Source organism: Aulonocara stuartgranti, assembly GCF_965226115.1.
Source record: "Aulonocara stuartgranti genome assembly, chromosome: 4".
Classification (NCBI taxonomy): domain Eukaryota; kingdom Metazoa; phylum Chordata; class Actinopteri; order Cichliformes; family Cichlidae; genus Aulonocara; species Aulonocara stuartgranti.
In genome coordinates, this window is record NC_138942.1 from 20,870,182 (window position 1) to 20,891,876 (window position 21,695).

At 40.4% G+C, this 21,695-nt stretch overlaps 1 long non-coding RNA gene across 10 annotated transcripts; it reads right to left on the bottom strand.

Annotated features, from left to right (window-relative positions):
• Positions 1-2,782: 2,782 nt before the first annotated feature.
• On the bottom strand, positions 2,783-15,170 carry LOC309704400. 10 transcript variants are annotated; one of them, XR_014276233.1, is made up of 7 exons: positions 14,861-15,152; positions 14,406-14,780; positions 13,425-13,471; positions 12,969-13,115; positions 10,711-10,843; positions 6,810-9,224; positions 2,783-3,274 (listed from the first exon to the last, which is right to left on the bottom strand). It is a non-coding gene; the product is annotated as an uncharacterized lncRNA (long non-coding RNA). The 10 variants fall into 10 exon arrangements; XR_014276234.1 differs by having other exon boundaries at positions 2,784-3,274; positions 5,877-9,224; positions 14,861-15,151; XR_014276240.1 differs by lacking the exon at positions 2,783-3,274 and having other exon boundaries at positions 5,231-7,869; positions 9,118-9,224; positions 14,861-15,163.
• Between the last annotated feature and the right edge of the window lie 6,525 nt (positions 15,171-21,695).

Consider the following 21,695-nt stretch of genomic DNA (forward strand, 5'->3'; position numbering starts at 1 on the left):
ATCACTTTAACTGAAACACTGTTCAGTCTCAACTTTGCAGTTACTATTTTCATCATTTATGTTACAAGCATTTGTAAGTGCAATTTGTTTGGAGGCACAATCGTCTGATTTTTGTGTGTGACAACATTTCTGCATCTCAAGAACGGTTTAGTTTGGACTACTTGCACAATTTTGCGCTTTAAACTGACCTGCAGTTTGGTTTGGCTAAAAACTTCAGAGCAGACATTTGCCCAAATTTCTGGGCGCTTTCTTGGGTCAGCACAGCTTCTCAGTTTAATATATGAAGTGCCAGATCTTTTTGCATGTCCACTTAATTTCAGAATTTAAGAAACAATCCATGTGACTGAGGCCTGGTATCAGCTTGGCATCCTTTCATCTCTCTAGCCTTTTAGTTAATTATGCCTTACTAAAAACGTGTAAAACAGAGAGCACAATCTGTGATTAGGTATTGAAACAGCTGTTTACTCCCCAGATGTTTGTGTCCTCAAAGAAATTCCATTTTGATTTATGTGAATGTATTGTGCAGGTACTTTCTCTGCTTCGCCCTCATTGCTTGCTTTATCTGAGAACATAATCTGCCTTCTTTTAGCTTGGGGTAGGCCTCACTTTATGTTTTAAATTAAAACGCTTGAAGACAAAGTGAACTCTGGACAAGCGTGCGACCTAACTGAAGTCCAGGTGGGCTTGTTGATAATCACATTTTCACACTCATCTCGGGGCAGACCTGTGGTGTTCTGGTGCCAACCTGTCCCCTCCGTTTTTTGAGTGCCCCCCCCCACATATAAAAAGAGACGGTTTATTTTATAATATTTTAGACAACAGCATATAAAACACCATTTGCTTGCACTTGTGTGTGTGTGTGTGTGTGTGTGTGTGTGTGTGTAAAAACTGAGATGTTCAGAGGTCTTGCTTCATGGTATCGAGCAGCTCACACAAAACAGGGTCTTTGTATTTTAATGTAGGTGCTGATGTAAACCACAATTTTCAGCAAACATCTATCAGGTCATTGCACTTTTCTTTATTTTTAAAGCTTAAGTATGCGTACATGGGATATATTAAAAACTGACAAGCTGTTTGAACATATGATGTGAAATCACTTAATTAACCTGCTGGATTTGCTAAAAGTTAAAATATTTATACTACTTTGGCTAATGGGTTTTGCACATTACTCTTAGCTTAGTAAGTGGCTATTAGTGAGGGTCATGATAATCAATTCAATTGCGTAATGGGCTGACTAAGTATTTCCAGACTAAGAGAAAAAGTCAGTGAACATATCCGTTGGTTTAGGTGTAGGCTTAATCCATTTCTGAGAAAACTGAAGAGCATAAGTGAGGGTTAGTATGTGTTAATGATTTCAGTGTCATGCAGGGGAAAGTAGCATTCAGTGGAAGCTTCTCGGTGATTGTTTTAAATCCAAATATGACCCTTATTTGTGGCGCATGTTAGCATACAGTCAGCTCAGGAGTTAGTATCAGTCATGTGGTTGTCACGAGGTTGCGCACAGCATCACCGGCAAGAGGGCTTGGTTTGAGAGGTTTTTGGCATCTGTGATGTGATTTACAACCATCCACCCATGTACAGTAAGAAGCTGCACTCACAACCGTGGGCATCAGCAAGTTGGTGAAATTTAAACAAAACAGCATTCCATCTGAAACTCTCTTATTGTACCCAAAATACAAATTTTAGTGATTACATGTGGCTTCATTAATTATGTTCAAAAGGATGAATACATAACGCAAGTAATAACTTTATAATCAGTCAGTGAATGAAGGAGCTCAAGAGTGCAAATATAGTTGCAATAAAGTGACAAATATGCCCTTTTATGTCAAACAAAGACCGAAATAAGTGGCATCAGTGTGAGGATGAAAATGAGCGATCCAACCTCACACTGCAGATATCAGGGCAACGCACAGTGGGGGGGCAGGGGAGGGGGGGGTTGCAGTCTGCGCGCACAAGAGGGCTAACAACGCTGTGAGTGACAGAATCCACCCAAACTGAGGAACAGCTTCTTCCCCAGAGCTGAAGCCTGCACTGTTTGCACTATAATATAATATAATATAATATAATATAATATGTTGCTATTTAATGTTTTTTGTTCGTGTTGCAGCTGCTCTGTGAGCCAAGCTTTCGTAGTCTAAATTCAATGGAAATATATCTCTGCACCACACGATGGCGATAGATTCTCACAGTCTGTGCTCTGCTTCCGCCACCAGTCATCTTTAAATCTTTTTTTTTATTCAATGAAACCTTTAACTGTCCATCTCGCAGCATTACTTTAAAAAAAATCATATTTAAATACAAAAAAAATTAAATACATGAACGACAGTAGTAGAAAATTGATAAAATAACACCAAATAAATATATTTACAAATGATAGCAACATCAATGGAATAAAACCATGAACACCAGCAGAAGGAGAAAGAGGCCTGTATCTACATTATTACTCTGGCAGCTCTCAGTCTCCATACAGACAGGACACGTTGCAGCGTAATTGCAGACAGGTGCGTGGGCCTGAGCTCCGCCCAGGCAGAATGACGAGTGGAAGAAAGCAGCAACACAATAAACATATGTAACCTTGCGGAGCCGGCCGGGCAGACATCGAGACCGTGACAGAGTGCAAAACTTTTATACTTGACAACTGTTAAGAGTTCAAATATTGAGGAAGGAGAGTAAAAACAACCATGGTCCAGAAGAGCTTGGTCAAACAATTGATTTTAATGAACACACGCGTGGGGGGAGTAGTCGGAGTTTCCTGTCACTCTGACTTTGCACAGAGTGTACCCAGAATCAACAGAATCAGCACATACACACTTAAGATTATAACAAGCATTCAATCAAAAGCATTTATTATAGATTCAACTCAGTTTAAATTGGTTATAACTGCACCTGTAACAAAGGCTAATTGGGTGCCAATATGTTTAAACATCTGAATGCAATATCAGTGCTGTAGATTATATTATTAATGCAATGGTAATGATGATGATTATTAACAATAGCAGCAAAATAATTTCCCTGATCTCCACACTCCCTCTTTTGACCCACTTTCCCTAAAAAGAGGGTCACTACACTTTACTTGTTTCATTTCTCTGACATCCATCCTCTGGCTCAGCAAATCAGACAACCTCATGTCATCTAGGTGGTCCAATAATAAAATGCCAGCTCCCACTTGAGAACACTCCATGCGTAAGATTAGGTTTTTTCTGCGTCCCTCTCTTGTGGTCCATCAGGCCTCGGGCCTCCAGGATCCTCACCCCCCTGTGGTCGCCGAGACCTTCTGCAAAGGAAACAAAACAGCTTTTCCTGCGCCTCCCTAACTTATGTTTGGGACTCTTTAATCAAAAGCATGATCCTAATTATGTTCTTGACTTATTGACTTGTATTTGTACACACACACACACACACACACACACACACACACATATATATATACTCTTCAACGTTACTCATCATTTTAAGCGCTGCTTTCACGTCCCTGCATGTTTCCTATTGCTCGCCTTATCTGATCATCAACATCCTGTACACAAAACTGTCGCTGCTGCAAGTGCCTTAACTCTGATCTAAAGTCACCTTTCACAAGAAAATCATTATAAGCGCCTATTCTACTAAAAGATCCAAGAGAGAACAACCATTTTAATCAATTAAGTTTAAGCATATAAGCAATTACTCATGCATACATTTTATCATAGCTAAATGCTGCCTAAAAACAACTCCTGTGTGTTAACACCAACTTCATTTTAACACTCACATTTCCTATGTTATAACCCGTTTTTGGTATAGCCTTTTTATTTCATTTTGCTCCTTACCCCTGGAGGGTCTTGGGTCGATTTGTGGCTATTTTCAAATTTTGATTACATGCCATTTGCACAGTGTTGAATGGACTATAGCCAAATTCTCCAAAAAAAAAAAAAAAAAAAAAAAAAGTTTGATACGATTTTATTTCAAAATTCAAGTCCGACTTCCTTCAATCAGCTTCAGTGGCTAAGCTACAAATAAACTTACACTATTGGGCTTAGGGTCGATTTGTGCCCCATTGAAAGCCATTATAAACGCTATTTTTCACTGCAGAATTATTACCGTTAACATCTGGGTGACGGCTTAGGTTTCGTTTTTGTTTTGGACAAGAGGCCTTAGAATTGTAATTTTATTTGTCCACCGGGTGGCGCCCTTGCTCCACATTTGACCCGGGGCTGGAAAACAGCAAGAGCAACAGCGGGCTGCTTTGACAGACCTGCGGGAAATGAAGCCTCATTTCCGGCGTGCAGCAGCGGCTTCGCCCGCTGATCGGGCGGGACCATTTTCTGTCCCTAGGACCGTTAGAGTAACAATTTCTGCTTCAGTTTTACCATCTCTAAATGATCAAAAACCCCAAAAGTTATAAAATAATCCTAAAACCCATTTCAAATTAAACCTTAAATTCCCCCTTTTTTGACACATCTCATGTGTCAAACTAAAAATGCTCCACCCAAGCTTAGGAAATTAAAAGAAAAATACAGTTAGTCATATCATCCCTCAAAACACCTCAGCAATCCTCCTCTCGTATATTTGCTCCGACCCTGCAAACCTGTCTTTAAGGAATGAAATCCATTTAATCATCATGTCACATCTTTTCGAACTCCCGGCTCTATCCACAGCCTGCATCCTTGGAACTTCCTAAAAACAAAACCTGAACTTCACATTCCATACTCAGTTTTCCCCCTTATGATCCAATCTGTGTTATAAAAATAAACTTAGAACAGTTATCAGTCATGTGTTTCTTCAGTTAATGGTAACATGAGTTATATCAAAAAAATGTTTCCCCTTTAGCATTCTCCCAACAATATACTATAATACCATAATCTAACCCCAGTCAATAAAACAGAAATTTTCTCAAAGCAAACATCAGCAACCCAAAATCAACATCGCCAGAATTAAGCCTTCCACTCCCCTTGCTTATGGCAAAAGCAAAGCAAACCCTTTCTCTTGCTGGCATGGCAAGTGGTTTGTCCACATTTATTCATCCCCACCTTCATCCAGTCACACACACATCCACACCATGTATTCACACCAGGTATTGCTAATAGTGGAGCCTCCCGCGCAAGTAATCAGATTCTCCACTCTCAGCAAAATGAGCTCATTCATTTGTTTTATTTGTCATAGTAAAATAGTTCTTTATGCTTTTGGACTGGATTGACTCGCTATTATTGTCCCGATTCGTATTTTGAAGAAAAGACAAACGACTACAAAGTCCCAATAAGGTGCGTCAAAACAAGGATTTTATTGAAATATATATGGGGGGGGAGAAGTAGAGCACGATCACTCAAACAGCGGCGATCTTCCCCGAACAATACTTGGGGTGTAACATACATATGATGACCAGTAATATGCGTCACCGCAGATGAAAAACAACATGCATGTTCCCCCCCCAGTTGTTCTGCAAAGCCCACCATGGCGTCCCTGGTAAGGTTTGAGAGCCTCAGCAAATTATAATGAACATAATTAATGCGATCAACATTTTTATTTGGAGTTATCCATAGGAACACACTTTCAAATCCTGCTGCTATTTGGTTAACTAATTTATATTCATCAGGAACTCCCCTGGGAACTCCAATCGAGTCAATCCAGGTAGGCGAGTCAGTTCTCGGGTCATAAATCTGTGTACCCGTTGTGCTTCTTTCCCTCAACATGCGTCTCCTACATCTGACTGTCAATGTACGCGTGTCATGTTGTGGAATGGCTTTTACCCTACTCCCTATTAGCATCAATGGTGCTCCTAACCGCACCATAGCACATGTCCCCACACTCCCCAAAGGAACATGCACCAAAAGGGTGTGATGTCCACAGTAATAATACAACCCACCTCTAGCCCATGTACCTATTATGGTGTTTGGGTCACTTACATTATTTGTGGTCCTTCCCGTGAGCGTCCTCTCACACCAACTAGGGTCAATTTCTCCCAGAGTGTATTTCACGGCGTCCGTAGAAAATTCAAAACAGGTGTAATTATTTTGTTTAGGTATGAATGAACCTGTCTGCGTACGCTTGTCAATTGGTGGATATAAACTTGACAGTGTGATGCAGTCACCCGTGGCCACAGCTTCTCTAGTTAATCTCAACATGCAATTATAACCCCACTCATCCTCTGGATACAGAGGCGCAGGCTCAGTAAACAAACGAGGTCTAGCTGTAGCACAGGCAACACAATCATCTACATGCTGTTCCCTAGCATTTTGAGCCACCCAATCCAGCCAGAGATTGCTGTCACTGAATCCGGTGGCACGTTCAATTAAATCTTTTCAGGCGAGTGTAGTCAACTGCAACTACCTTCCTATCTGAGTTTTGGTTAATTTTTATCAGTGATGTCCCATTGTCCCTTACTACAGGCCTCATTGGTTTAGCTTTACTAAGAAAATTAACTTTTATTAACCTTTTTGGATCTATCCCTACAGTTTCCACACCCAGAACTAAATATAAGGAATTTTGACGCCACCAGTTCCCCATTGACAAGGTCAATGGATTCTGGGCCGGACTATAATCTCTCTGAAGTTTTAGCTCATTCTCTGGCCCCTGCTCTGACGCCTCCCAATCTTCCCCAGTGTAACCTTTTACCTGATCCCAGTTCCGACACCAATTGGCATAAGGACGACTTCCCCTTTCACAATATGTGTTCACAGCATAATCCCAACACACCCACACATTAAATCCCCTCCAGCTACTGTCAGCTCCCTTACAGATAAAAACGTTGCACAAATCAAACGTGAATGAAGTGGTGGACCCATTAACATAGTCTAATTCTAGTCCACCATATATGCTGAGGCACTCATCCCTTTTACCTGAGACTTCACGCTTAACCTTCCTTGGCAACGCAATCAATTTGGACTCTGAAGCGGGTAGACTTCTGCGTCTGGGCAATTCACCTGTCTGCCAAAAAACAAAGAAACATTAGAACACTCACGCACGCCAACACCCCAGTTATTTTCCAATCTCCCCACAAGCCCATGGTTTTGGTTCCCCTACTCTCCTCTAACTCTAGGCTGGAGCCCCAGCCTATCACGCTTCACGCCTCTTTGGCACCTCCTCTTTGAGTGAAGAGACGCCCCGGATCCTTCTCTTCTTTCTTCGACTTCCCAGGTAGACTATTTGGGGATGAGCTTGTCTCCACCAAGCTCTCGTCTGCCACTGCACATTGAGACCAATGGAACCAGGTCTGGCCTTTCCCCTTCAACTGGACCGCTGTTGTGGTACGAGCGTTCACTTCAAATGGCCCCGTCCACCTCGGGTCTTTCCACTTTCGCTTGATGACCTTCAGCCACACCACCTTGGCGTCGGACCTGTCCACCGTGGTCACTCCTGCTGCAACCTGTTGTGTGAAACTAGACACAAGAGCTTTTAATTCTTTCCAATATTCTGCATGCGTTCTGTTACTTTTTATACTCTCTTCAGCCGGGACTGCCGTCCAGGGACCTGGAAACTGTCGTCCTGTCAACAGCTCGTACGGCGTGAAGCCTGTGGATTGGTTAACAGAACATCTTATGATCATTAATGCAATGGGCAGGGATGCGACCCAATTTAGCCCCGTCTGAGCACAAATTTTGTTCTTCAAATTTAGATTCATCCTTTCTACTTTCCCTTGGGACTGAGGATGATACACAGTTCCAAACGTGTGTTGCACCCCCAGCCTCTGTTCTGCCTCCGCCAAATCTTTGTTTTTAAAATGGGTCCCATTATCTGACCGAATTCGCTTGGGGAACCCATACCTCCTTTTAGACAGGGACTTTCAATCTGATCAGGTCCCCACTGGTAGCCTTCTCCTCAGCCAGTTGTAATCTGGAAAGCCCACCTTATATTTGCTCTCCCGAGAATTTGTCACCGCTGTTATTCACTGTTGCAGGCCTGCTTAGAACAAAAATGAGAAAAAAAAGAGCTGATTATTAGCTCATCAAAGCACCTGACAGGTTTTCTTTAAGTGCACTGTTACAAAAATAATGGGCCCCTTCTTAGACGTCCATGTTTAATAAAACTCCCTCTATTAAAAACAAAAACAACCCAAACCTAACTGACAGAATCAACCCATCTCCACAACAACCTCAAAAATCTTAAACAAAAAGTTGTGCCACCAGAGTCCTGACACTCCCAGGTCAACTCATGTAATTTCACCTCCTCAATACACCGAAAGTCTTGTTAAAACCACACAATTTGCACACAACAATCGCCCCCTTTATGCACTTTAACATACTTAGATTCAGCATAAGATAACCCCATTACAACAACGTATCAACACTAAACTATAAATTTCCTATCCAAATCTGCTATGCTTCCTCTCCTGAAAGAGAGGCGCACACACACACACACACAGTCATCTCTCAATAAGTTGCTGTGACAAGACAAATACATGTTCAAACATTACCACCTTGTTAAATTATTTTATTTCTTTCACTGGTTTTGATCACTCAGTACGAGGGCACTCCTAAGTCACTCTTTTAAAACTACTTCAATCACTTTTTCTTTTTTCCATAATTCACTTCCTTGTCATATAGCTTCTTTTGAGTTATTCCTCAACTTCAAACTCAAGTGCATTTTATTCTTTTTTTTTGCCTGTCCCGTTTGGTTCTTTGGCCATCAGAATTATTGTCTGAAGGCGAGAAAAGATGCCCAACGGATTTACTTTACCAAATTGACCATCCCAGCCTTGCCGTAATGGTCTATTTGATTCATCTTTTATGGTTTATTTTCACTCGCTTTGCCCATTTGCTCTCTCATCTGTTAAATCTTCAGTTTGGTCCTGTAACTTTGTATTACAGGTCAAAAGACCCTCAATCCACACTGCGAGGATTGATGTTGTTCCTCGCGTTCTTTAACCGCATTGACGGCCACACTACTATTTTTTACTGTTCTCTTAAGCTTTATTTTGGAATCATACATTTCAATGACCTCTTCTAACTTTCTGTCTGCAGCATTGGCTTTGTCTTCGTTTTTTAGTATTTTCCTCGTAAAATTGCTGCATCTTATTTTTTATTTTTTATATTTTTTATTTTCACTCGCTAGATACGGGACTGACTTGAATGAGGAAAAGAAAAGGGAGAAAGGAAGAGGGGGGAGAAACAGTGGAGAAGAGGGACGGGGATAAAGGGCAGAAAAAACCTCGCGTTTTATGGTGACTCCTGAATTTCCTCCACTTCCTCCTCATCCTTAAAATACTCCGGATGAGTGTCCACAGCATTGTTCAGTCTGATGGCATCCTCCATGACCTGGACAACATGATACCATTAGAATGACATCATAGAATGAGGGGTGTGACCAGAGCCAGAAATGCACTCATTGATCCTTTTGTTGATTTATTGCTATCATACACTACTAATCAACTAATCGAAGTGCAAGTGTCACAGTCTGTTATTTATTCTCCCTCCATGCAAGGCAACATCCAGGGGTGGTGCTGTGGGTTCAGCATGGCTGGCAGCCATTGTTCAATCATGCCTCCCCTATTTCAGTTGGAACGCTGGGGCCTGGAGGAGAGAGCTGCGGACTGCCATGCACCATGAGCAGCCGATGGGAGCGAGAACAGTCGCAGTTCTTGCTTTTTCTGTTGGGGGAGGCCCAAATAGTGCCATTCAACCTTCAGCAGCAGCAGCAGCAAGGGGCTGTTTTTACAATGTCTGCCAGGTAATTCTACACCGACTGGGTAGAGGGCATCAGAGGGCCACTACTGCCATTTCTGAGGAGGACAGATGGAGCTGGGGGACAGGCCCTTCGCATATGCTAATGCACAATGCAATAGCCAAAGACCACTGGAAATTAAACCAAGGGGCAAAATATACAGCCCAAGGCTGCGGTTCGCTCCTGCGTGTGTAACGGAGCAAAGGTGATTTTATTTTTTCCACAGTGTTTTTAAAGGAGGGAAACCTTCCTCCAAACGGACAGAGCAGTGGAGTCGCCAAGGGAAAGCACACAAATTAAAAACTGTGGAGCCTGCGGCTTAATTTGACTCAACATGGGAAACCTCACCCGGCCACGGAAAGGATTGACAGATTGATATTTATAGTTAAAAATATAAAATGAATTAAAACAACCCTGGCCAGGGGACAACACAATAAAAATCAATAAAACACAACATTAAAAGTCCAGTGGCGTCCGCCACGGTACACTAAAACAAAAAAACAACTCTTTAAATGAACAAAAAAAAAAAAAAAAAAAATCATGGAAAGAATTTCCACGTGATTAAATTGCTTTATTTTAGCATTATGCAATTCTGTTACTCCAACTTAATGCACTCAAGTCGGACCAACTTAATTAAAGATTGATTCATCAATGTATTTACTGCATTTTGATCCAATATATTTTAATAGTGTTGATCCAACAAAGAGTTTTGTTCCAACTCAATTCAGGTTTTCTCCAACTAATTTACTAAATTTGGTCCCAGCTTAAGTTAATTGAGTTAAACCAACTCATACAAATTAAGTTATTCCAACACAAGTCTTTAATGCTAATAGAAAACACTTTAATCACATGGAAATTCTTTCCATGATTATTTGAAGTTAATTTAAAGAGTAATTTTTTGGAGCATTTAACAAAGTCTAGAGTCTGGTTAACATACATTTCACTATTACATCTAAAAGGTAAATACAAATTTGTCATACACATCTTTTTGTTTTCTCCAATTTCTAGCAAATTTCAGGTTCAGTGAATAGACCAGACCAAGCAACATTGTCACTGCAAAAACTACATTGCCCAACTCACCCATCACTTCCACCCCCTCTAGAACAATCATAACATCCTGAGGGTCATCGCTGGCTCCGCACCCTCTGACCGAATGACACAGATTCCAAAGACTGTCTCTGCTATGGCAGTGGCCATGCTTTCTATCAACTTCCTGTGACAATAAAACAAACAAATTTAAAAAAAAGATAATGATTTCTCACTAATGTCCATTGCAAACAGTTTTAAAAGTACATCTGTTTTACATTAATGTAAAATACCTAAAAGCTTTATTCATTCAAGCCTTATAATAATGTAAATGTAATCAAAAATGACTGCCCGATATTTTTCCTCACTCAAGAGAAGTTCATTCAATACCTCAACAATGTTCTGTCTTTCAAAATCTTGAGTTGTGATAGGGGTGACTGTGGCACAGGAGGTAGAGCAAGTTGTCTACTGCTTTAATCCCTGGCTTCTCTAATCTGATACTAAAACTATCAATGGGTAACACACTGAACCCCAAGTTGCTCCTGATACATCCATTGAAGTGTAAATGTTACATAAAAATCTTGTATGAATGAGGTTATAATGATATTATAATAATGATAGTATAAAACACTCAAGAATGGTGCGTGTAGTTAGGGCTGCTCAATTAATCGAATTTTAATCACGATTACGATCTGGGCTTTCAACGATCATTAAAAGTGACTGAGCCGATTATTAGCCCCTCCCTCGTGCTTTACTCTCGCGCTGCTCCGTGTGGCAAATCGAGCGCACCTCTTGTTTCCAACACGCGTCACAACAATTAAGAGGACCCGAGGGAAGCTCGGAAAGCTAAGCAGAAGTTATTTGGAGAGGAGAGTGACTGCCGTTGGTTGAAAAGAGGGGTAAAAAAACAAAAACAAAAAAAACTTCAGTGGTGTGGAAACATTATGGGTTCGCCGAGTCAGACATCGTGTGTAAACTTTGCTACGGTGTTGTAGCTGCACCACTGCAAAGTTCACTAAACAGATGTTTACATTTATTTCTTATATTGCAAACATTTGCACTGTTATCAGTATTTGCACACTATTTTATATTATTTGTTAAAGTCATTATTCAATACATTGTTATTGTTAACCTTTACAGTCAGAGCGGGCATGCTCCGTTTTGCGTAACTATTTTTAAATCCCTGTAGAACCGGAACCGCGTAAGCTAGCGCAATAATTTTTTGCATATGAAACCAGAGGAGTCGTACTTACATCTTATGCTATCAGCTTGTCCTAGGTCACGGTTGCAAAAATTGCACAAAACGCACTAGCAGGAACAAACACATAATATTCCAGAAACACGCTTTGCCGATTTGATCAGCTGTTCGCAACACTTCCCACATTGAAACAGACGTCAGCGCGAACTATCGCACGTCCGCCATTTCCTGCCAGAAACCCGAAGTGACGTCATCTTCGCGGAAACTGTAGTTTTTTTACTTGTAGGCCTTAAACACCTATACTGGTGTTTTTATAAGTCATGTTAGACTTTACTGAATAGTTTCTGGGATGCTTAGAACTCATATTGCACTGCTGGAAATAGTTTATTTTGATGCACATGCTGTTTTCTTTGCAAATTTGAATCATAGGATTGTTTTCCCTGCAGTATATAAAAATTGCTTTATCTCCAAAATAAAACTATGAAGACACTCAAAATAAATTTCCTGTTGTTGTAAACTATTTTTTGCATTTAAAGTTTTGAGGGATAAACCTCTTAAATTTCTCCAAGTAGAAATATATGTAAAAAACGATTTTCAATTTTTTTGTAGTTTATTGCACTTTTTGCAATTAATCAGAATCAGAATACTTTATTGATCCCTGGGGGAAATTATTTTTTGTTACAGTGCTCCATTTTAATGTAGTTACTATGGACTTAATGCATACATATTATTAAAATATGGGCTATAACAGTTGTATTGATGTATAGCAACTTGAAATGCTCCCAATGGCACTATAACATGTAAAAAAATAATATAAGCTCTGGCGGACTTTGTTCTATAGTAGGTCTTAAAGGGTTAAATAAATATCGTCAAATAATCGAGACCTCAATTTCAGTGAAAATAATAGTGATTATCATTTTTGCCATAATCGAGTAGCCCTACGTGTAGTATCCAGTGAGAAACTTAAAGCTCTTACTTTTCCCATTTTAAAAGCTATTTTTTTTACAGCCACCGGTAATTTATAGGAAAACCCCATCCCCTGAAACTTTTTGCATGTAGTTCAAGCTTATCTTTGATCATCTCCTTAGTTAAGGATACAGGCAAGTTAACATACCAGGTAATCCTTCACCAGCTCAGGATCTTCATTCAGGTACACGCAAAGACCTTTGGCGATGTATTCTCTTCTGATTTCAACAGCATCAGTACACAGAGTGGGGGGGGGGGGGGGAAACAAATATATACGGAAATCCATCTCAACGACCTAGCAGTGGGATTAAAGAACTTTTAACTGAATTACCAGGAATTTGTGAGAAATACAGAGGCTATTGTTTTACAGTCTTAATCTTTTCAAATAGTATTCATGCATTTTAGACAATTCTGTCATTCTAATATTGTTTTTTACTTTGTATTAATTTAATCATGCCATACCCCCAATTCAAGAAAGTTTAGATGATGTGTACATAAAATCAGAATGCAATGTTTTCTTGGTCTCAAAACTATGTCACTTACAAATGAATATATTAAATTTTTAACATGGGAATGTGATAATTTAAGAAAAATATTAGCTCACCATGAATTTGATGAACGGGCCTGCCAGCTCTCCAGACCTTTCACCACCTGATAAGATTAAACATTTATTATCTTTACAGGAGGGAACTGCAAGTCTAAGTTTAAGTAGAAAAATATTTAATTTAAAAAACAAAAAACAAAACAGGAAAACATATCTGTTCATGTTTTGTCTTTCCTCCTCAGTGTACTAAAAACACAAGTTGTTAAATAAACCACTCTCCATCAGTTGCAACTTACAAATTTCAACAACCCACACGTAAAATGTAAATTTATCACAACAGTCTCTGTGGTAGAGCCAAACTAGCTTATGTGCAGAGTTTAAGTTATAAACAATATCTATATTTGGAGTAGCTAAGTCTTTCATATTAGGCTATCATGCTAGCATGACATTGTGCTATATTCTTGCACTAATGTGTTAGCTAGCTATCCATCCATCCATCCATTCGCTTCCGCTTATCCTTTTCAGGGTCGCGGGGGGCGCTGGAGCCTATCCCAGCTGTCATAGGGCGAAAGGCGGGGTACACCCTGGACAGGTCGCCAGTCTGTCGCAGAGCTAACACACAGGGACAGACAACCATTCACACTCACATTCACTCGCACATTCACACCTAGTGGCAATTTGGATTATCCAATTAACCTATCCCCACAAGCTGCATGTCTTTGGACGGTGGGAGGAAGCCGGAGTACCCGGAGAGAACCCACGCAAACACGGGGAGAACATGCAAACTCCACACAGAAAGACCCCGGCCTGATGTTGGAATTGAACTCAGGACCTTCTTGCTGTGAGGCAACAGTGCTAACCACCGTGCTGCCGTGTTAGCTAGCTAGAATGGCATAAACAGATTAAAAAAAACAACAACAACAACAACAACAACAAAAGAACAAATGTGAATAAATAGAACTGAAAAGAATCGACAAACTAATGATACCTTTGTGCAAAAAGTATTTTCATCAAGATGGATGAAGATAGATTCACTCTTACCTTTCCAAGAGGACTGTGGAGCAAACCATGTGCTTTCCTGCCTCTTGTTTAGAATCTCACGTGATCTTGTGATATCGCGAGTCTTTAAGGCAGCTAACCACTCTTGTTAGATTTTATCATGTCATATCAACAAGAATTTAAGAGGTGCTAGTTGGTGAATTTCATGTAGATCTTATATGATTTTATTACGTTCACCTTAGAAACATAAATTCATTGTGTTCAAATTACATGTTAGAGTCTTGTAAATGCAATAAACCACCAAATTTCACTTTGAGTGTATAAGAGTCACTAAGAATTAAAAATCCAGTGAAGCGGTGCAGGAGGGAAACCCGGCGGCGTCCTCGCCTTCCTCTCCGCGTTCTGCGCCCCGGTGCGCTAAAGAAAGGAAGGCAGCGGTAGTCACTATTCTTTTAGGCAGCTATAATTCATTAAAGGGGACAAGTCAAAAGACTTACCCCGGGTGGGCAGAGCTCTTAACTCTGCCCGCCGCTTCTTTGTAACCGCCAATCGGCACCGGCCCGCCTCGCCGCCTCTAATTCCCTGCAGACACGTAATCTGGCCTCCTGTTGCTGCAGCAGTCGGACCGCTCGCTCCGTGTTGCTGGCACTGTATCCTCCTCTCCTGAACGCCAAGCTCCACCAGCCCTCCGGGCTTGCAGGCGCCGCCGCCTGACACCACTCACGCCTGCCCGTCTCTCAAGCCTCTTTCTCCATGGTCTGCCAGGCCCTCTTATTGGCCTCTGTGACCTCCCAGGTGTGATCAGGTTTATAATCAGGTAGGGGCGGAGTCTTTCCAGGACAAGTCACCAAATAAATACCATAAAAAACATGCAGTAAAACTCATAAAAATAAACCAGTGTACAATATTAAAATATTGAAAAGGTAAAACACAGCAAAACATGCATAGTAAAAAACCCTAGATAACTTGTCCCTTTCCACCCCGTGACACGTGACACACACCTTGACTTTGGGAACAGATTGATGTGATTGCTGTGATTGATGCGATATTTGGCCACATTGCTATAACGACACCACTCGATTACTTCACACGCATGCTACCAATAATCCATAAATTGCTGCTTAAGGAACTAAGGACAATACATTTAAATGCAAGTTCTTTTTTCTAATGTGTTGTACAACTATCAAATTCATTTTTTTATGTTACATAGTAATATGGTCCTTACCGATTGTGAAACTAAATTAATTCGTTTCATAGATCTAATCCATACTGCTCCTTTAAGGCAGCAAACTCGCTATATTCTATTCATTATACCAATTAATAACACCAGTGGTAAACAAAAACACTACTTTAAAACAACTCAGTGCAAATAGGCATGCATGTTCATTTGCTTTCAACTCACAACAACAACTCAACTTCCAAACCAAAACACCAACACAAAGGAGTGTGAGTTTAGACAGCACCAGTTAGCTAATCACATAGAACTGTAATCTTTGACATTTGTTTACCAAGTGAACAGCTTTAACATTTAAGCAGCTGTAACTGTTAGTGCAAACACTGTGTATTTATAAGGAAAGAGCTTCAAGTCTCCAGATCTACTAGCTAACAAAAGACACATTACGCTTTCACCTGCTTCTCTGCTTCAACAGCAACAATGTTCCTCTTACGTCAGAGGCACAGCTACAGCAAGTGTAGAGCCAAGCAGCCTCACCAGCGTAACCAGTGTTGCTCTTTTAGCTTTGAATGTTTTAACTTAAATGCATTAACAACTTGTGTAATAATTCTAACAAAAGGTTTCTAACTTTTATCTGTTTGTAACCCTGGGCTACACAACATCCATAAACAACATGTATCCATTCAATATCAATCCAACCAACAAACCTGCATTAACCCAACTATCCATAAAGCCAGCAACCATCCAGCCAACATGCATCAACCCAAAACTCCAACCAGACAGCATGCATCATAGTAAGACTAGGTGGACTGCTGTGGATTCATTTGAATCTTACTCTGCACAGCTGCAGAACACTGTTGATGTAGCTCTCGTCCTTTTCGACCTTATTCCTGAAAAGGCTGGTTTGTTTCTTGTCAGCAGGGTCGATGTCCTTGGGCCACCCCCCTCCACTTGGTTTACTCCACAGCTTCTTGTCTTGTGAAGTTTTGTGTTCACCTGAAAACAACAAGTAGCACCTGAGATTCACACAGACAGGCAATTCACACAGTGCACTGTTAATCAGGAGGTAGAGCAGGTCACTAATCAGAAGGTTGGTGGTTCAGTCCTTGGCTGCATCCCTTGGGCAAGATACTGAACCCTGAATTGCTTTCTGATGCATTCATCAGAGTGTGATAAAAAACACAGAAAAGTTGCTTTTATGAATGGGTGAATGAGGCATGTTCTGTATATAAGAACCACTCTCTTTACTCTGTATGTAATTTCAACCCTTTTGGCAATCCAGTTCAAGCTGTGTGTAGGTGATCAGTTACTGCAGGAGCGTCACACTCATTTTAGCTCATGGACTGCTTCTAGCTTGATTTATCCTAGCCCAATACTAATAAGATAATAATAATAATGAATACTGTATTGATCCCCGAGGGAAAATCCCTCTCTGCATTTAACCCATTCACTCAGAGAAGGAGTGGGAAGACACTGGGCACCCAAAGAGCAGTGCGTAGAGACAGCACCTTGCTCAGGGGTACCTCGGGGGAGCCGTTCAGTGGATTCGAACCCCCAACCTTCCAATCATAGGGCCACCACTGTACCTACTGAGCTATCCCTGCCCATAACTCTAGAGCATTCACATTTCTCTGTGTAAAGGCAGCTGATCTGTACGGAGCCCCTCTGATGACATGGTACAAAAAATAAATAAATTGTGGCCACGAAATACCATTTCAAGGCCACGAAATAGGTATAACGTGCCCACGAAACACTTGATGATATATATATATCATCCCAGGGCACATTCACTAGAGCCTGCGTCAGCCATAGTACGGAGTCCTTGCTGTTGGTGATGTCCTTAAGGTGAGTGTATTATATTTTATATTTATTTCATATTGTTATCCCGCAATTCGGCAGTTATTTATTCAGACCTATATTGTTACTATGTTCTAAATTGTATCTGCTGACGTTTCAAATGTTGTATCCTCATGTTGCTACTACACGTTGTTTTGTTGTGCTAATATGTAGCCGTAAACTCATTTTTAACTGTAGGACGTTTCAAAGTAGAGCAAGGCTGAAGGCTACTAATAAACGAGGTATGTTCAACATAAAACCTTAGTTCTCTGTGTCACGAAGTTGTCTCTCTTTTACCCTGGCCACATCACCATACTAGCTGGTGCAACTAATCTGGTCTGGACAATAATAACAGTTTTAGACGGAAAGCATCTTAAAATTGCCTCTTTTTTTCGCTGAACATCTCCTTTGAAAGTAGCATCATGTGAGTCACACTTGTCAAGGTAATGCATGCTAAATGAGCCGTAGCTTTCAATGCATCACCGGATGAAGCCTTGCAGTTACAGTAGCTCACTGCAGGTATCACGTTGCCAAGGGAACTAATAAAGCATACAGTGATCAGAATGATTTTGTATTGATGCAGGTTGCCATTGCTAATACTGAACTACTTAAACTCCAAGTAGACAATCGCTCCATTCCTCATTACCATAGATAATATCTAAGTAATAAAACAATCATTATCAAATTCTGATTTGCCATATATAAAGTGATTTTATAGGTAGGCTATCATGTAAAAATCTGCTACATAAAATTTATAACCGAGTGTAAAAATACTAATTTCATTTTCATGTGGTTTGGAGGTCAGCTATGGATACTCGGCTGCGAGAATTTTTAACAGAGCGTAAAGTTGAAGAAGATGTGATCAAGAAACTTGAAGATGAGAATGTAAGCCACTGCAGCTGTTGCTGTGTGCGTGTGTCTGTGTGTTTGTTTTTGAACGGAGAGCCGCAATCCACAATTTACTATGCACATTCTAAAATAAATTATTGAATTTCATATTTTGGTTTAATCAATGACATTAATTAATGACATGATATGTTTAAAGAGTAATTTAAAAAGTAATTTTTGTTCATCTTATGTTGGACAAATGTGTACCACATTACCAAAAGTATCTGTTATCAAAAGTAGATAGCAAAAAACAACTCTAAAATATGCAGTTGTATGTATTCATTGTTTTTTTAATATTGACACTTTTATTAATTTGTTATTTATATTTTTCAGATTGATGAAACTCTCATTCCCTTAATGACAGACAGTGACCTGGCAAAGTACATCCCCAAAGTTGGCGATAGAGTCTCCACTGTGGCCTTCTGCAGACAAGCAACACGTCACCATCCAGGAAAGAATCTATACTCTCAAGGCTACGACAAAGACTGACAGGAGCTGAGGGAATGCCTCCTAAAAAGAAATTGTCTCAGTGGGCAGAAAATACAAATGCAAAACGAACAGTGAGACGAATTGAGGTTGGCTGGATGGATTTTGATGAGGAGAAGGGTGGGTTCAAACAGGTGACGTGTGTAAGTGGTGGTGGAACAATAATGGATTGGATTTATATAGCGCTTTTCAAGGCACCCAAAGTGCTTTACAATGCCACTATTCATTCACTCTCACATTCACACACACTGGTGGAGGCAGCTACAGTTGTAGCCACAGCTGCCCTGGGGCAGACTGACAGAAGCGAGGCTGCCATATCGCGCCATCGGCCCCTCTGGCCAACACCAGTAGGCAGTAGGGTAAAGTGTCTTGCCCAAGGACACAACGACCAGGACAGAGAGCCCAGGGATCGAACCGGCGACCTTCTGGTATCCCAGATACGCTTCCCAACCCCCTGAGCCATGGTCGCCCCAACAAGGCATTTATCTGTAGATAAAAATGAAACAGTGTCAAATATCAAACTTATGGCTGAAAATCAGTTTTTCCCCAATGGCACCTCAAAAAAAACCAAAAGTCTTTCACACTATTCAACTCATATTGAGAGCTCACAGATGCATGTGGATGCTTCCAGTACAGTTGATGAGTTGTATAAGCAAAGTAAGGTCAAAATTCTGCGACTTTATCTGTGTACCAGAAAGAAAACACAACAGCAGCCTCAAGACGTAGAGGCCGATCATGCAATAACCCAGCCCTCTGTGGTAGATCTCACTGACAATGAACCTAATCAGGCCGCTGATGATCTGTTGGTGGAAAACGTGAATTCAGAACCATCAAACTTTGTAATTAATGATGGAGCTTCCATAAGTGGATATTTGGAACTGAATGACACATTACCATGGGATGGTCTGCCAAATGTAGGTGAAAGTGAAGATTCTGATGCAGTTGTTATTATTAGTGGGGATAACAGGGTGGATATTAGTGTGGTTGAACTAAACCCTGAAACACTGTTTACAGAAAAAGAGTCTGATCCACCTCATCACACATTGTCTCTCTCACCGGGGCTGACAGGAGAGGCCAATATTCCTGACCAAGCACCCCCTGAACCACGATCTTGTCCCGTAATACTAACTGTTAGAAGAGGTCATTGTCTTACTGATTTGATCAGTGCCTTTGAGGACTCAAACATTATTTCATCTGAGGTCAATATCACAGATAGGACACAAAGTACTTATTCAGGCCCCAATGTTTGTAATCAAGTGCTGGCGTCCCGTTGTGGGTTCTGTAGCTGGTTTACTCCCACCAGAAGGACTGCATCATTTCATTGCAGAAAAAAAACCAACTGTAAAAACAGTGAAGGAGCTTCTAATCTTTCCAGAGGAGATGACAGCTGCCCAGTCAACAGTTTCTCGTTACCTGAAAAGGTACATTGGAGAAATTGATATCTTCAGCTTTTCCTGCGGTTCTGTACAGGATCCAATCTGTTCGATAAAGCCATACTAATTGAGTTCATAGAAACTACAGATTTCCTCCGCAGACCACAATCCCACACATGTGGATGTGTGCTAAAGCTGCCCCTTGGTTATCACAGCTAACCAGACTTTCGCAGTGAATTTAACAGCATTCTCGCAAGCTCTATGTGGGTGATGGATGTGGTGTAGGTCAGTGTTACCCAACCATGGTCCTCAAGGCACTCTGCCCTACACGTTTTAGGTTTTCCACCCTAACAGTTCATAGAAACACGGGTGTAGTTAACAGTAACATGAAGGAATGAATGTGAATGTTCAATAGACTGGGCCGTTAAGTTCTCTTAACGGTGTAGCCCGTTGTGCCTTTTTCATGTGCAGCCTTTTTTTTCATCTGGTCAGTAAGTGCTTTCTTAGTTTCTCCCGCTAATTAAAATAGTAAGCTAAAGGGAATGTTCAGGTTATTTGAAGTGGAGTTGCCTGTAGTAGACAGCACTTAGCACTCTGACTTTGCAGAAGCAGCAGTTAGATATTGGGGACAAAATAAGGCAACAAATTGCTTGGGGAATGAGACCACAAAACAACACCAGTTGAAAATACATATACATATTTAAATGATTTTAATTTTCAGTGCTTCACCTGGCAGGAATCCGTACACTAAACATAGAAGTGCATCTGTTCCTGCTGCACACATTGTTACTGTGTTTTTGGCTAGTGCCAAAATAAATGACTAATTTTAACATTCTAATACTTTTTTACTACAGGAAGAGTAACAAATATTTCCAATATAGCATACAGTAACAGTTCTACAAACTGGAAGATTGCTGAGTGCTGTCTACTGTATATACAAACATAAGTACAACACCATTACAAATACCATATTCCAACTGATTAAGCATGTTCTATATTAAAGTATTTCAGATGTTTGCAGAAATCTTAATAGAAACAAGAATGTGAACCTTTATGTTCCTAATGGGTTTAGAAGAAAAGTTGTCAATTACAGAGATTGGTTACATTGTGAAGAGGTTTGTATAACCTCTTCACAATGTAACTGTTATTTTAGCCTGTTATTATATGCAAAATACAACCTGTTTTTGAGTATGGTGTATTTTGAAAGACACCAGTAAACCATTCTCATTTGTACAAAACATTGTCCTCTCTGTTACATTCTATACATCTTTAAACATGAACATGTCTAATGACACCGCTGAAAGTTATTTAATTACTCATTCTATAATGTCATACACGTGCTGTGATTTTTAAGAAAAGAAGCCGTTCTTTATCAAACATGGGATTGCTTTAATCTATTCCACAATAACAAAAATATAGGCTCAAGAAACATTTGGAGCATTGGTGACACAACTATGATTCTACACTTTAGCCTACTTGGTCTTCTTGTCTAATTGATCACAACATTAGCTATATTGCCAGTCTATGTGGTTGTTATCCAAGGTGCTCTTGTTTTTGTTAGAAATGAACACATTT